A 16856-nucleotide genomic window follows, 5' to 3' on the forward strand; every position below is an offset into this window, starting at 1 on the left:
CAAAGCAAAAAGATATTGGCTATCCAGATGAAATGGAATTAAAAAGAATGCTTGGCACAAATCAATCACCGTATACCAATGTGTAACCTACGTATCCTACGGTGGATCACTGACAGAATTTCGACCTCAGAAATATCGACCTACAAGAATATCGAGTCAACAATATCGAGGGCAAAAATATCGACATCCTATCTACAACATGGTAAGTACAAAAATATCGAAAAAATAATATTGATGTAAAAAATATCGATGTTAAAAATATCGATTTTTTTATATATATATATATAAATGTAAAAGTAAGTATATAACACTAATAAATAAAATATACATATTTAAAAGTATCTAATAATGTTTAAAATTAATAAATAATACATATATATTAATAATACATTAATTAAATATATACAGTAAATATATAATATATATGTACTGAACAATAAGTATTAATAATTAATTTACTAATTTAGAAATTAATGAAATATATTCTAATTTACTAATACATTTACAAACATAAAACAATAACATAAATAAAATGTAAGTAATATAAAAAATAAAATAAACATGTGATATTTTAACAATTAATTATATAAAACGTTGGATAGCGTAAGGGTAAAAATTACTATTCCTACTCCAGAAAGTGGAACAGTAGGGAAAGCGTTTGATAGCGTAGGGATAAAATTACTATTCCCACTCCAGAGAGTGCAACAGTCGAGAAAACTGACCCTGAACCCAAAAAACACCCCTTTACCCAAGAACTGAAAACTGACCCTGAACCCTAAAAATACCCCTTTACCCATGAACTGAAAACTGACCCTGAACCCTAAAAATACCCCTTTACCCAAGAACTGAAAACTGACCCTGAACCCTCAAAATACCCCTTTACCCAAAAACTGAAAACTGACCCTGAACACTAAAAATACCCCTTTACCCATGAACTGAAAACTGACCCTGAACCCTAAAAATACCCCTTTACCCAAGAACTGAAAACTGACCCTGAACCCTAAAAATACCCCTTTACCCATGAACTGAAAACTGACCCTGAACCCTAAAAATACCCCTTTACCAAAGAACTGAAAACTGACCCTGAACCCTCAAAATACCCCTTTACCCAAAAACTGAAAACTGACCCTGAACCCTAAAAATACCCCTTTACCCAAGAACTGAAAACTGACCCTGAACCCTAAAAATACCCCTTTACCCAAAAACTGAGAACTGACCCTGAACACTAAAAATACCCCTTTACCCAAAAACTGAAAACCGACCCTGAACCCTAAAAATACCCCTTTACCCAAAAACTGAAAACTGACCCTAAACCCTCAAAATACCCCTTTACCCAACAACTGAAAACTGACCCTGAACCCTAAAAAAACCCCTTTACCCAAAAACCCAAAACTGACCCTGTACACTAAAAATACCCCTTTACCCAAAAACCCAAAAATGACCCTGAACCCTAAAAATACTCCTTAACCCAAAGTTAAATAATATTATTTAATTAGCAATTAATAATTAATTAACAATAACAATAAAGTAAATATATGAGCACATGAGCTGTAATTAATATAATTTTATAATTAATATCATTTTTCCCCAATTAATTAATTAACAGTAACTAAAAATTATATATATAAATAAATTACTCTAATTAATGTAATTAACTAATTAATATTATTTAATTACCAATTAATTACTAATTTAAAACATGTACAAAATTATAATAATTAATTAACTAATTAATATTAATTATTTGCCAATTAATTAGTTATAAATATTTAAAAACATATATTAATTAATTAATTATTATTAAATTACTCCCCACCCTATTCCCCTATAAACCCACATCCCGCTACAGAAAATATATATCAATTAATCAATTAATTATTTCCCAATTAATCAATATTAATTAGCAAATAATTATAATTTATTAACTAATCCTACTAATTATTAATCAACTTACCATAATTAAATTACTTCCCACCCTATTCCCCTATAAACCCACAACCCGCTCCGGTACTAAAACATCAAATTTCCTTATAAATTTATATATTATTATAGAAAATGTATACACATATAATAGTAATTATTTTAAATACTTAAATTAAACATATAACACATACATAATAAAAAACTATAAAATAATACAAATATCGATATTAGTGTCATCGAAATTATTAACATCGATATATATGCTATCGATATTACTAACTTCGATATTACTTACATCGATATTAAGTATTTCGATATTACTTACCTTGGGTCGATATTCTGTCCTACGATATTCTTGCCTTCGATATTATGCTCCTTCGATATTTCAGACTCGATATTATGGTAGGTCGATATTTCCAACTCGATATTTTGACTGTCTACCATCCTACGGTATCTGATAAAGAATCACTGCAGGGTTTGGTACTACAGGACAACAGGGTACTCCTATTTTATTAATTTTCCTCAAATCTTGCACCATTCTATATTTTCCACTAGGCTTTTTACGTCACATGATTGGCGAATCACAAGAACTGCTCAATGTTTCTTTTAAAATACCCTGTTCAATGATTTGGTTAATTACTGGGGCAACTCCTACTTTTACTTCAGGGCTTATTCTGTACTGTGGTGCGGTTAGATATACTGCACCTTGTTTTACCACAATTTTGACAGGGTCTACCTTTGCCATTAAACCAATTTCTTTTTCTGTAAAATCCCACACATCTGACCTCACTGCATTTCATCAGGTAAATCACTTTTGTTAAGAAGTGAAAACACTCATCCACTTCTGTTCCCTGTTTAGCTAGCATCATTTTGAAAACCCCGTCTTCATCTGGTGTTTGGAAAATCACACCATCAGGCCTAAAAAAGATGGTGCAGTTAATTTTGCACAATAAGTCCCTACCTATTAGGTTTACTGGACTTGAATCACATACCACAAATCGATGCATGTCTCTGAAATTCTCAATATTCACATCTATTGGTTTTGTGACTGGGGTCATAATCTGCTTATTTGAAACTTCTACAACTTGGATAGTTTCATGAGAGGGGTAGGTTTGGGATTTCTGCTGTTCTTACAGTAAAACGGGTAGCGCCAGTAGCCAAGCACAGACTCCTCCTCCCCCCTCAAGTAAATTATTGTGACACTCCCAATTAACTTGCATCACTTTGCATCCAATATTATTGGATGGCCTCTGTATTCTTATCACTTTCTCCATGGAATCCAGTGTTCACACTGTATCTCTGCACCTGTACGTTCACATTGTTGGGCAATGGGGCTTGTGGCACCTGTAACTGAGGGGTAATGCTCTGTTGCTGTTGATTCACAACCACCTCATTCTGCATCTGTTGATTTAAAATTTGATTGACCCCATTACTCTGTTGAATATTTCTACACTCATTCTTCCAATGCCCAAGCTTTCCGCATTGATGACAAGGATATTTCTTTCTCGCTTCATCACTACTCATTCATCCTCTTCCCTTATTTCCGTTCAATACCTTACTATTCTGATTCTGCACATTAGTCTGGTTGTCATTTTGAGAACCAGAGTCAGCCTCTTGTTGTTCTGCTAACTTCACTTATGCCCACATAATTTTCTCAGTTAGCTTTTTATGTTTTGCATCAATGTCATCACTACAGTACTTTGCGTACTTTAGGATGTCATCGATTGGCTTGCTTTGCCAACAAAGCATATGCTGTTGAATCATCCGACTACTTTCTGATCTCAGCCTATACATGAACCTAGATATGAAACGTCCCATATCTTTGTCACCAATATTTTCAAATCTACTATACTGCTTAAACACCTGCAACAACCTTTCATAATATGCATGCACTGACTCCTTAGGTTTTTGAGTTGTTATGTTTATTTTAACCCAATCTGTTTCTTTTGAGAGAATTTTTCCTTTTAGAAAAGAATCACTTGATTATATTTCTTCATTACATCCTCTATCAATCAATCAATCAAAGCATTTATATAGCGCACTACTCACCTGGAGGGTCTCAAGGCGCTTGGGGAGGGGGGGTCCGCTACTGCTCGAACAGCCAGGTCTTGAGCTGTTTCCTGAAGGCGAGGTGGTCTTGGGTCAGGCGGAGGTGGGTCGGGAGGGAGTTCCAAGTCTTGGCGGCCAGGTAGGAGAAGGACTTTCCTCCTGTGGTGGCTCTTCGGATGCGGGGGACGGCGGCGAGGGCGTGGCTGATCAATCGAAGCTGGGGTGTGGGATTGTAGAAGATGAGGCGGCTGTTGAGGTATCTTGGGCCTTGGTTGTGTAAGGCTTTGTGTGCGTGAGTGAGGAGACGGAAGGCGATTCTCTTGTTGACCGGGAGCCAGTGCAGGTCTCTCAGGTGTCCGGAGATGTGGCTGTGTCGGGAGATGTCGAGGATGAGTCTTGCTGAGGCGTTCTGGATCCGCTGGAGTCTCTTCTGGAGTTTGGCAGTGGTTCCGGCGTAGAGGGAGTTGCCCTAGTCCAGTCGGCTGGTGACGAGGGCCTGGGTGACCGTATTCCTGATCTCGGTGGGGATCCATCGGAAGATCTTACGTAGCATGCACAGGATGTTGAAGCACGACGAGGAGACGGCGTTGACTTGTCTGGTCATGGAGAGGGAGGAGTCCAGGATGAAGCTCAGGTGGCGTGCGTGGTCTGTTGGTTTGGGTGCGCTGCCCAGGGCGGGGGCCACCAGGAGTCGTCACAGGCGGAGGGCGAGGAGCCCAGGATGAGAACTTCTGTCTTGTCTGAGTTCAGTTTCAGGCGGCGGTTCATCATCCACATGGCTAATTCTGTCATCCCTTCGTGTAGGTTGGCTCTGACGGCGCATCTGTCCTTGTGTTTCTAGGATACTCTTCAGTTGGCCAATCAACTGTAATTTTACATTCTGTCCACAAAACTTTTGGTACCACTATGTCAAACAGACCATCTAAATCCTTCAACAAAAACTTTTAAACCTCAACAAACATCTCTACCTGCTTCTACCATTAAATTGTCTTCTCTCTTAATCTAGGGAAATCATTTGTAAAGAACAGAATATCCTGTCTACTCCATGGTACATGAACATATCCACCACCAGGGACTTCTCTCATTGGACACATCCGTTCCACCTTTTCCACCTCCCTCAAATGAAATGTAGATACTTCCTTTGTAGCTGCTTCATCTCTTTTTGTTTGTCCATCTACTTCTCCATCGATCTACATCTCCCCATTTCTTCAAAAGGTGTATTAATTCCCTTATTTGTAATCTCCTTCCTGGCGCATTAAAGCTTTCCAAGTCCTTCTCAGTAAAATTCTGATCTATGTTTTTTTTTTAGTACTTTTAACTTCTCTATATCTATTCCAAATTCTGAAGCTGCTTCTGCTATTTTCTCATGAACATTATTTTTTCTCCAAGTTATACTTTGCACAAGAACAACAACTCTTCATCTCCATATGAATCTAATCTGTCAAGACTTATCGTACCAATAATCATTTCTTCTAGATCCACCCTCAACTTGCTTACATATATAGTTTTTGGTGGCGTTTTGTGTTTTCCCAATCTTTTTGCCCATTCCTCCAGATCTTCAGGAGAAAATCCAGCAGAACTTCCTGCCACTGGAGTGACAGTTGACATTTTCCTTCTTGCATCTATGGGTGAAATTCTCTTTGGGGTTTCAGTCACAGTCTCAATATTTGGGAGATCTAATAATGAAACATTTGAATTAGTCTTGCTAGTTTGATCTTCTAACATAACTATCGCTTTTCTAGTACTATTCTATGAGACTACTACATTTTGTGATTTTGGTGTACCTTGTTTATCAACATACAATGGAATAAAAGGACCAATAGTTACTGGTACTGTCAGTGCTTCCACATTTAAACCTAACTGGTTTATTTTCTGAACTATCTCTTCTTTAGTTTTATTCAATGCATCCCTTTCTTTTTCTTGTGATGCACGAATGACTGTTGGATCATATAGAACTTGTGGAACCGATGGAGTTCCCATCACAGGGGCACTTGGAGTTGTATCTCCAGCACTTTCCTGATAAGTTGGAGGTCTTTTTACTAGAATTCCTCTAATGATTCATCATCCGACTCATCACATCCTATTCCTGTCACACCCATGTGTTTTGTTTTTTCCTTGCACTTACCCCCTTCTTTGTCTTCAGTCATCAATACTCGATACAAACCCACGATACTACAGCCCTTCTCCATCTTTTCATCTGATCCACCAGAGTGTCAAATGGATATCTGTGTATAAAACCACTATTGATTCTTCTACCTCCTCTGTATTTCTCTATTTCATATACCTGGGTTTCCCATTCTTCCAAAGCCTCATACTCTGTTAAACTAGGTTTCGGTTCTAACAAATTCATCTTGTTTCTCAAATTCTGAAGAATCCTCCCATTAAATGTACCATATTCCAGAAAAGCTAGAACACCATCACCTTTTGTATACTCCACCCAATTCTCTAAACATACACATGTATGATATCCATCATCATAAAGAAAGCAGGCCTATTAGGAGGTGGCGTAAGACCTCCCTCCCTAGTCACTACTCTTTTGTCCGGTTTAAAGAAATTCTTAATTTTATTGATCAGTTTCATTCTTCCAATTCTTGTAATTTAACTAATTCAGTCGGCAAAATCCCAAAGCTCTTCCGTATTTTCACAGACCCTGTTCGTTAACACTTGACCTATACCAATGCGAATCACACTCACAATCCAATTAGGGCTCACTACGTATTCCTCTCTTCAACCAATACCAGCACACTACCTGTCTACTGACCAATCAGAGCTTACAACACACCCACGTGTCTGACCAATGCCAGCGCGTCTCTCTGTGACGTCAGTATTACTCCTTCTACTGACCCTCCCTTTACCATCTGAAGTACTCACGTCCGCTGCTTCAACTAATACCAGCACGGCTCTCTGTGACGTCAGTATAGCTCCTGCTACTGACCCTCCCTTCACGAGGTAATACAACAATGTCTTTTCTAACTTTTCTTTATAAAATTCTTGTTAGTAACACCATAAAAACAGCACTACTCTGTCTGCTCCGCTAAACCAAAGACAGTTTCTTCACTGGCTTCAAAGAGAAAATTCCTTCCTGTCACTACGAGTAAAAACCACTGTTTACCCTTCACTTAAGCTCGGGGAGGACCTATTACTCCTCTAGGGATACTCCTCCTTTGGATAAGGCCAAAGTTTCACAGGCGGGCCCTCTGCTGTCATTCACACTCTACTCATACGATATAGTCCCTAATATAATACTGCCAGCCCTGCGTAGCTTTTCAGTATTATTACAACAGACGAGTAACCTTCTGCAGTGTGATTTCCTTACCACACTTTTCTAAATTCTGGTCCCAGGATTCCCAGGAATCTCTGTACCTGTGCTTCCAGACAACATAAAACATGACACTAACTCTTAGTGTTAAACATATAGTCTATTAATCAAAAATGTTAATCAATAATCAATAATCACCAAACTAATCGACTGCTACCAGAAAAACTGATCCCGCGAAAAGCAAGGATGAACCTTTCACAATTAATACAATTTTCAAAATGGGCCCACATGCATTCATGTTTCCTGGCTGTTTCGCTGGGGGTCAAGTTTTATATTTACTTTAATCTTGATTAGTCAATGCCTAACTAATCCTCACAAATCAACATTCTTCCTTTGATCAATGGACCATTAGTCGAGTAGTTGATGGTGATATTAACAAATTAGCTAACTATCTTTACAAATCTTAATGAAATAACCACAGACTCTTGAGTACGATTTAATTGATTTTATCTAAGTCTCAGTCAAAAGCGAACGCTCATTTGTACAAATTCACAGTGTAAACTCCATCAACTTTCATGGGAGAGAAAATTCATTTATCAAATACATTCAATTCACAAACTCATTCAACAATTCAATGCATTATGAGTGATAGATGAAGAGACAAAAGACATAATAAATCATACATTTGCAAAAGGTATGCAAATTTAAGACAGAATAATATTTATCCAATGGTGAAATGGAAAACCCAACCCTCTGGCCAATGGACTGGTGGAGGTCTCCTGACTTAAGAATCAGGTGACAAAGACTATAGGATAGGATCAAGATAGGACAGTACTTACTAAACTTCTCTAGAACCCCGACGCACCGGAACGCATCCCTCTCTTACACTCTCTCCCTCCTCAATATTCCAGAATCTTCAATCTAATCAGGCTGTCTTTCAAAAGTGAATCTTCTCAGTCTGTTCTCTTGATTCTCTCCCTCTTGTCTCTCGCATCATCTCTAGTAATGTCCAGCAACACTAACTTATTAATCTTTCGGATACCTCAATTATAGTCTTCATTTCTGCATGTTCCACCCTCAAAAGCTGCAAATATCGGTAAAATGTGAAATATGATTTGTCGAGACTAGGGGAGTTCAAATCATACTATGCTGAAATGGCCAATTTATTAAGACCCTTTTGTTTTTTAAACCCTTCCCCTTTAGCTCATGGATGTCTTGCTTTCCCATACATATTTTGTTGCTAATTAAATAACATTTTATTCAAGGTCCATTGACAAATATCACACGTTCCCATGTTCACACAGCTGCTGTCCTTGCTCTTTGGCAGTTATTCAACTTTTCCAGGCAATAGGTCACATCACATCTTTTTTCGGACATGCACAGTACAATTTCTCTTTCAGAGCCATTTTCTTTCATTGTCAAGGTATACCGGCCCAAATGTACACTATTAATAAAAGGATCATGAACAGATGTTAATTTCTCAAATATGTGGTTATCACTGTTCACCACCCACTTCTATTCTATCTCATATTAAATTATTTTTCTTTAAGCAAAAGCATTAGCAGACAGGCACGGGCCGTGCCGGGCGTTCTACTGGGGCGGTGACAGGCAGGGGAGGGTCAGGGTGGGGGGGATGTAAAATACGGGATTAGGACCATTAGAGGTAAGCATCGGAAAAAAAAAATTAGTTGCCCACTCTGCATCGCCAAATGTGATGCAGCTTGGGCAACGATTTTTTTTTTTTTTTATACTTACCTCTAATGGTCCTTATCCCGTATTTTACATCCTCCCACCCTGACCCTCCCCTGCCTGACGTCACCGCCCCAGTAGAACGCCCGGCACGGCCCGTGCCTGTTAGCAGAACTAACTTCTTTTAAAGTTCAGGCAAGAATATGCCAGGCATGTGGTGCCGCAAGACCTACAGTAAGTAACTCTTGCGCAAGCGTGAGAGTTTTCCCTCTCAAACGGGTTACTGTGCATGGCTTTGAGTGGCCTCATAGCTCTTGAGTAAGGAAACAGCTTTAATCACTGTGCAAGGGAGGCGTTCCATGGGCATTGCAGTGCATGCTCCCGTTCAACTTCCATGGTTTTTTACGCACTCCCAGATTTACAAGGACTTGTAACCCTTGGGAATGTATCAAAATCTTACACCTCCTGAGGTGAGGCGTAATGAGGAGAAATATCTCTATTTCTCCTCGTTTGTTCCTCTTTCTATGTGTGCTGCATTCTACAGCACACATAGAAAGGGTAAAATCGCCTCTTAGGGTTGTTTTTGTGCAGGAAGGTGGCCCTTCCTACACATAAACAATCCTGTTAACAACACGGGCACCCTCGCACCATAGTGCAAGAGTGCCTGCATTGGTGCTAGGCTGTCGAAATGGAGTCAGCACAGGGGAAGAGGACCGGAATGCACCGTATTGGATAAGTATGGTGCATTCCTGCCCTTTCAATTTGGTGTAGGGCAACATAGCAAGATGACTTGCTGTGGTACCCTGCACCAAATCCCCATAAATGAGGGGAGAAGTGTTTTAATAGTCAGCAGCGGCTGGCAATATAAAAATGTGGGGGTGTAGCCATGTGCCCAACTCACTTGCCCGGTGCAGCACTCCCAGCGATGGTAGTGTGACGTGATGTCCATGAGCAGGAAAGGGAAGAACTTACCTTTTTTGCCCAGTAAAACTCGACTCCTGACCAATCCTGGAGCTGCTCTCAGCATGACAGCAGCTCCAGTACTGGTGGGAGCAAGCGAACGCAGTGCTCATTTTGAGGCTGGAGGCCTGTGCAAACAATCCCCCAGTTGTTTCATAGTCAGGGGATTGCTGGGTTTAAAGTGCTCTTGTCTAGCTGGAAGTAGGTAGCCAGCCGGCCAACCCGACATGCGCACCGAAAGGTCCAGCATTAATTCTGTAATAGCAGGATTCAGCCCAGCCCCCCTGCCTCAAGATCACGCTTTAGAAATAGCGAGCTTGTAGCAAAATGAAATGGCATTTTTGTGCCATTTTATTTATTAGTGTTTGCCTGCTGCACTCGCAGTAGGCGGGGCGATGCTCCTCCGCCACTTAGGAGAGGCCGCCCATGTAAGTTAGTGCAGGAGTGAGGCGCATCTCCATAAATCACCACCAGGATAAGAAAAGCTAGCCTTTAATTGTTTAATTGGGAAAAATTGCTTCGGAGGGGTTAGAGCTGTTAGAAAGTGAATATTTAACTTTAGGACAGGGTTAGTCCATGTTAAAGAATGCCCAGTAAGTCGTGGCTGGAAGGCATTTTACAGATTGGGTAACTCCATAAAATAGACAAAAAGGCAGTTAATACTGGCGCCAGGCCAGTGCATGCGGGCAAAATAGACAGGAAGTCATGTCTCAAAGTGGGACTGGTGGGTTAGGTTGGGGGCGGCTGGTAGGTCGAAAATTAAGCAGTTTCTTCACAACTTAAGTGGTGTCCGTGTTTCTTCCCCGCTCCCCAGAAACGAGTTTCCGCCGCAGCCACAAGATTTTAGGTCACTACCGCCACCAGGGAATTAACGTGAGAACGTTTTCACCATTCATTAACCTTTTGGGGTGTTCGCTTATTAGGAGCTTCGCTTGGACTTTTTCCCTGGTGCGCGTGTGGCGTTCTTCAGCATCCCACCAGATTTGGGGACAGTAACCCGCGGCCGCCACACTGTTTACGCATCATTCTGCCTCAGGAGGCAGATGGTTTAGTTCTCCGGGTTCACGCAGGTCGCGTCTCACGCTGTGATTTTGTTCTTCTGGAGCGAGCCTCGCGTTACTGCGCACAGAAGCGTCACTGGAACAAAAAAGACAAAACCCCTGAATATGGCGAGCAGCGAGCCGGGCGGGATGGGGCTTTAAGTGCCTTTTAATGCGAGAAGGGCATTGTGTGGGGCTCAACGCCTCGTACAGGCCGAGCCCTGGCAGCGACCGCCGCTGAATGGGGGGGAGAGGCTACATGTGCCCCCCGCTCATTATCCTCCGTTGAGCCCCGGCTCTCTGCGGTAACTGTTCCACTTTCCCCCCTCTTGAGCCTGTCACTGCGGAATAAAGCAGCCGTCGAGGCTCAGGGGGGATCGCCCGACAGGCCATTCTATTCCCTCGGCTAACGAGGGTTTCACGAGCCTTTGATACTGTCTAATCTTTGAAGTTTCTTCAACGAGCCCCCGGCTTCGGGTTTAGGGCATTTTATTATGATGCTGCCAAAGAGCGGGGTGTGAGCCCTGGGCTGCGCACGGCGTGTTTAGGCAGCCGAGGAAGGGTGTCTGTGGAGCGCCTCAAAGCTCGTCAGTGGTCGTCACGAGAGAAAACTGGAGATATGAGCGACAATTTCAATACCAGCAGATTAAAGTGAGCTGCATACTGGACACGATAGGTTGAGGTGGTGGTAGAGAGTCGTTTGGGGGAGGGGAAGGTTAGGGGAATGCTTACGGTGTGGGTGAGCTGAGGGGTGCTTAAACCATTCTGGTTTAAAGAACAGAGAAGACAGAGTAGAACATTTTCTTATAGGCACATTTTAGGAGTTCTGCTGCTGCAGGTAGATAATGTGCCTTGTTCCCGCACCAGTCACTGGAAATATTTTACTACTTCTTACATTTCTGCTTTGCAATGTGTGTAAGACATAAATGTGGGTGAAACGTTGCAACTGACCACAGTCACATAAGTACTGTGTAAACCGCTGCTTTAGTGTGAGAGGTCTGAGATCACACACACTGCTACGCCCCTGCTGTCACTTTACAAAAAGTATCCTAACATGCAAACGAATAGAAATAAATTCCAGATTCAGCACCCTCTACTAAATACCACTCTTTTAGGCCTCACAGTTCCCAAACTCCCTCCCTGGGTCTATTCTCTTAAGTGAGATTTCCAGGGCTTGCAAACTTCCCTGGACTACTTTTACCTACCTTGGAAAATCTCCCGACCGTCTTCTCCCTTCACGGATCGACCTGTTGTCCTACTGTCTACTGGAACTATCTTTCCTCATTCCACCTTCATGGGTCAGTCTTTCTTCCCTTAACCTACCAGTGTGTGTTACTGCCGATACTGGGAAGCATAAGATGGGATAATGTTGTCGGTGGACTCTTCAAGGGCAAAGGAAAGTATGGAGCTTGGAATGCATGGAAAGACATAGCCCATTGCCAATCACAAAATGAGCCACTAAAGTTACTGCAGCCAAAAAAGGACCAACAACAGCAGTAAAGTACTCCAGCTCAGAGCTGGAATAAGTTCAGCACCACACATGGCCAGCCACTGGTACTGCAACACCCTTCCATAGAAATCAATGGAGTTATGGACTTAGAAGAAAACCCATTAGGAAATAATGTGCAATTAAAATAAGGTATATAGTTAAACATATAAATAAATATAATGTAATGCTAAGGATCTGTGTATAAAAATAACCATATATTTAGTTTAACTATAAAATAATGTAGTAATCTATTTTGCACATAATTAATTTGCTTTAAAATATTTTTTCATCACTTTTAATGATTGTCTTTCAGTAATAAAAATGTTGTTTTTTAACTTTGGTGGATTATTTTTTTATCCTTGAAAAAAATAGATTTGATATAATTTAATATATTAGAAGTATTTTAATTTTTAATTGAAAATGTAGTTAATTGTGCTGAGTGATTATTTCTTTAGTTCTGCGTTTAAAATAAATATCTAAACATAATTTACATTAAGATTTTACATAGAAAATACTTAAACTTTTTCCAAGTTGACTAAATCTTTTACTTTTCCCAATATTGTACCATAGGGAGATTGCGCAGTCTTAGAGGAGATCTCTGTCAAGTCAAGTCAAGTCAAGTCAAAATATTTATATAGCGCACTATATACCCAGAGGGTCTCAGGCGCTTGAAGAAGGGTGGGGAACTACTTGTCGAATATCCAAGTTTTAAGTTGCTTTCTGAATGCTAGGTGGTTCTGAGTGAGACGAAGGTGAGTGGGAAGTGAGTTCCAGGTCTTAGCTGCCAGGTAGGAGAAGGATCTACCTCCCATGGTGGTTTTGTTGATGCGAGGTACAATAGCAAGGGCTTGGTTGGAAGATCGCAGCTGGCGGGGGGGGTGTAGAAAGAGAAGAGTCGTGTGTTGAGGCATTCGGGTCCAAGGTCGTAAAGTGCTTTGTGAGCGTGGGTCAGGAGGCGGAAAGTAATCCTCTTATTGACGGGGAGCCAGTGGAGGTTTTTCAGGTGACCAGAGATGTGTTCTTTGCGCGGGATGTCTAGTATGAGCCTGGCTGAAGCGTTCTGGATGCGTTGGAGTTTTTTCTGGAGTTTAGCTGTGGTACCGGCGTATAGGGTGTTTCGTAGTCCAGGCGGCTCGTGACTAGTGCGTGGGTGACCGTTTTTCTAGTTTTGGTGGGGATCCAGCGAAATGTTTTTTTGAGCATGCGAAGAATGTTGAAGCAGGATGATGAAACGGCGTTGACTTGTCTGGTCATCGAGAGTGAGGAGTCCAGGATGACACCCAGGTTTCGTGCGTGGTTCGTCGGGATGGGTGCTTTTCCAAGGGCCTCTGGCCACCAAGAGTCATTCCAGGCGGAGGGGGAGGTGCCTAGGATGAGGACTTCTGTTTTGTCTGAGTTCAGTTTCAGACGGCTGTGCTTCATCCACTCGGCTACTTCTTTCATTCCTTCGTGTAAGTTGGTTTTGGCGGTGTTAGGGTCTTTGGTGAGTGAGAGGATCAGTTGAGTGTCGTCAGCGTAGGAGATGATGTTGAGATTGTGTTGGCGAGCGATGGCCGCAAGGGGGCTCATGTAAACGTTGAAGAGGGTGGGGCTGAGTGACGATCCTTGTGGCACGCCGCAGATGACTTCAGAGGCCTCTGACTTGAATGGTGGGAGGCGGACTCTCTGGGTTCTTCCGGTGAGGAACGAGGTGATCCATTGCAATGCTTTTCCTTGGATTCCGACGTTTCTTAGGCGCTGTAGAAGGGTGTTATGACAGACTGTGTCGAAGGCAGCGGAGAGGTCGAGGAGGATGAGGGCGACTGTGTCTCCATTATCTAGTAGAGTTCGAATGTCGTCTGTTGCTGCGATAAGTGCGGTCTCAGTGCTGTGTTTGGCTCGGAAGCCGGATTGTGAGGAGTCGAGGGATTTGTTGGTTTCGAGGAAGGTGGCGAGCTGGTTGTTGACGGCTTTCTCGATGACTTTGGCCGGGAATGGAAGAAGCGAGATGGGGCGGTAGTTTTTGAGTTCGGTGGGGTCAGCTGTGGGTTTTTTCAGAAGGGCGCTGAGTTCTGCGTGTTTCCAGCTTTCCGGGAAGGTGGCGGAGTTGAGGGAGCAGTTGATGACATCTCGGAGGTGTGGTGCTATGATGGAGTTTGCTTTGTTGAAGATGTGGTGAGGGCATGGGTCAGTTGGGGAACCTGAGTGGATGGAGTTCATAAGGCGGATGGTGTCCTCAGTGGAGATTGGGTTCCAGTCGTTAAGGATGTTCAAGGGGGGTGAAGGTCATGCAGCAGGTTGGGTGGGTTGGTCTCCGGGTCGGTTGTCGAAGCTGTTGTGGATGTCAGCGATTTTGTTGTGGAAGAAGGAAGCTAGGGAGTCGCAGAGGGCTTGGGAGGGGGTGATGTCGTTGGAGTTGGCTGATGGGTTGGTAAATTCTTTGACGATGTTGAATAATTCCTTGCTGTTGTGAGCGTTGTTATCTAGTCGGTCTTTGAATGCGGCTTTCTTGGTAGCCCGGATTAGTTGGTGGTGTCTGCGGGTGGCGTTTTTGAAGGCGTCTCTGGTGCTGGTGTTTGGGTCTTTTTTCCAGGCCTTCTCGAGGGATCGACAGAGTTTCTTCGATTTCTTAAGATCATCGTTGAACCAGGAGGCGTTTTTGCTGCCTGGTTTGATTTGACGTTTTTTCAACGGTGCTAGGATGTCGGCGCTGTTGGATAGCCATTGGGTGAGGTTAATGGCTGCTTGGTCGGGGTTTGAGGAGTGGGCGGGGGGTTTAGAAGAAGCGATGAGGAGATCTGGTCGATGGTGATTTTGTTCCAGTTTCTTCGCAGGGTGGGTTGAGGATGGTTGTGGATTGTGGTCTTATTGTAGGTAAAGTGAACGCAGCTGTGGTCCGTCCAATGAAGAGCTGTGGTGTGGCTGAATGAGACATGTTTGCTGGAGGTGAAGATGGGGTTGAGCGTATGACCTGGGTAACGGATATGGAAACCTTCCCTATATTGATGTGTAGCTAAAGTGAGCTGTTTCACCTAAGCTCCACGGTAATGCAAGGCTGCCTTTCTTCCTTCAGGTCCCCCTGTATCCAATAAACTTGGATTATGTGTACAAAAATTCCTAGGCCGTCTAACTAATAGGCAAACAATTAATCTGACCCATTAGCAAAAGGAATATTCAAGAGGTAAACAACTCGATTTGTTATACATCCCTTCACTTTAGGCACCACCTATGATTTAGGGTGCCCTTTTTATTGAATTGTCTTAATTTCTTTGTTTAAGAATATTTTTATGTATTAAATGTATATGTTTTGACTAATGTATGTATATGCTATGATATTTGTCTTACCTTATCATATAGACTGAATGTTGTTCAGGTCTCTATATGGTTTTTATTATGTCAATTAAAAATATGTTTGTTTTATAATTTTACCTCTTGAATATTCCTTTTGCTATTGGGTCAGATCAATTGTTTGCCTATTAGTTAGACGGCCTAGGAATTTTTGTACACATAATTCACTTACCCTGCCCTAGGAGTCTGTTTTTACTACTACCCAGGGGGTCCTTGTTTTTCCCATTTCCAATAAACTTGGAAGCATGCCCTGTAAATGGAATAGTTCGCCCTATTGCAATATATGGGCAAGGTCCCCTTTATCCAGAACTACTACATACGTTCCCTCTTCCTTGCTGCGCTTGCTTGATTGGGACAACACAAGGTTGTTGTAAAGATTTTCCAAGGCTGCATTTATAGTCCACGCCCATCTCACTCTTCAGCTGCATTTGAAGGGGCCATCAAGTGAATGGTGCCACCATAGGTCTTAAACCCAATAGGTCCTAAAGCCAACCAGGTATCATCCAACAGAGGGAAGTTGGCAAATATGGATTGGGACTCAGACGCTGTTGTGATTAGGTTAAAGCGATCTGTTTTTTTCCCTTCACTGGATGGACCCTTTAATAGAGCCCTTGGTTCTAATGTGCAACACAAAAGAACCTTGCAACGCTCTCTCAATTAAATTCGCCCACTCGTCCATAGAATTTCGAGCTATCACCCTCTTTGGAGCCTGCGCCCCTCCACAACATGTTACATCACCTTTATTTTTTATAGCCTCGTGCTCCTAAATGAGTGACTGCTGCCTATTTCGGGGAGAGAGGGTATCGCCGTTTGACCGGTGGCGTAGCCAGTGAGTCACGGGCCCCCGGTCAAGGAAGGAAATGCACACCTGGCTGCAGCTTGAGTGATAAAATACAGCAAAGCCATGATTCAATGGGCCACTCGGGTCTCTGGACCCCGGTGCACTGCACCTGTTGTGCCAATTAAAACGATGCCCTTGGGTTTGACGTCCGTTTGCCCTCTCAATCCAAGGAGGCCCCTTGCTTGGAGTTGGATATGTTTGGAGTGAGATCATTCTGAAATGTTTCAGCAGCACACGGCTCAGACAGTCAGCCTACGTGCGCCCAGACACCTGTCCGGC

The sequence above is a fragment of the Lissotriton vulgaris genome, chromosome 8, assembly GCF_964263255.1.
Source record: "Lissotriton vulgaris chromosome 8, aLisVul1.2, whole genome shotgun sequence".
Lineage (NCBI taxonomy): Eukaryota > Metazoa > Chordata > Amphibia > Caudata > Salamandridae > Lissotriton > Lissotriton vulgaris.